Here is a 946-nt window from a genome sequence, read left to right as displayed (position 1 = left end):
AAAAAAAAAATACAAAAATTAGCTGGGTGGGCTGGGCACAGTGGCCGAAGCCTGTGATCTCAGCACTTTGGGAGGCCGAGGTGGGTGGTTCACCTTGAGGTCAGGAATTGGAAACCAGCCTGGCAAACATGGTGAAACCCCCGCCTCTACTAAAAATAAAAAAATCAGCCGGCTGAGGTGGTTTGTGCCTGTAATCCCAGCTACTCAGGAGGCTGAGGCAGGAGAATTGCCTGGACCCGGCAGGCGGAGGTTGCAGTGAGCCGAGGTTGTACCACTGCACTCCAGCCTGGGAGACAGAATGAGACTCAAGAAAAGGAAAAGAAGTTATAGATGCTTACTGTAAAACAAACAAAAACTAAAGTGTGAATGCTGAAAAGTATCAATAGAAAAAAAAAAAGAAAAACTTCTATAATTCCATCATCCAGAGAAAAGCACTGTCAATGTTGAAGTAGGTTCTGCTTTGTTTCCGGCTTCCCCCCACCCCACTTCACATGTTCTTAGCTTTTTTGAACATCTTTAGACGTCAAAAAAAGTATTTTTAACAGTCACATAGGGTTGATGTACCATGATTTATTTGCCTGCAGTAATTTTTGAATTACAGGTTGTTTGCAATTTTTCACCGAAAAATTTTAAACAAAATGAATGCTAGAGCCATGTCATTACTCAAATTCAGAGAGCTCTTCAGGGAAGAGGCCACCACAGTTGAGAGGAGGCCAACTAGGGAGCTGGGTGGGTGTGAGTGTTATGGAGACTGCAGGAAAAATGAGCCCAGGAGCTCTGTGCCCGTGGGGGTGGCTGTGTGAAGGTGAGAAGCTGCTCTGCATGGACTAGGGACTGCTCCTTCCGATGTTTTGAATTTAAAGAGGTGAGATCTCAATCTGAAGGACTGGAGACGGGTGCTATCGTTCCTGATCTCGGCCCTCTTGTTCTGCACAAACTAGAAATT

This window comes from Cebus imitator, unplaced genomic scaffold (assembly GCF_001604975.1).
Source record: "Cebus imitator isolate Cc_AM_T3 unplaced genomic scaffold, Cebus_imitator-1.0 Scaffold197, whole genome shotgun sequence".
Classification (NCBI taxonomy): domain Eukaryota; kingdom Metazoa; phylum Chordata; class Mammalia; order Primates; family Cebidae; genus Cebus; species Cebus imitator.
This window is presented reverse-complemented; position numbering follows the sequence as displayed.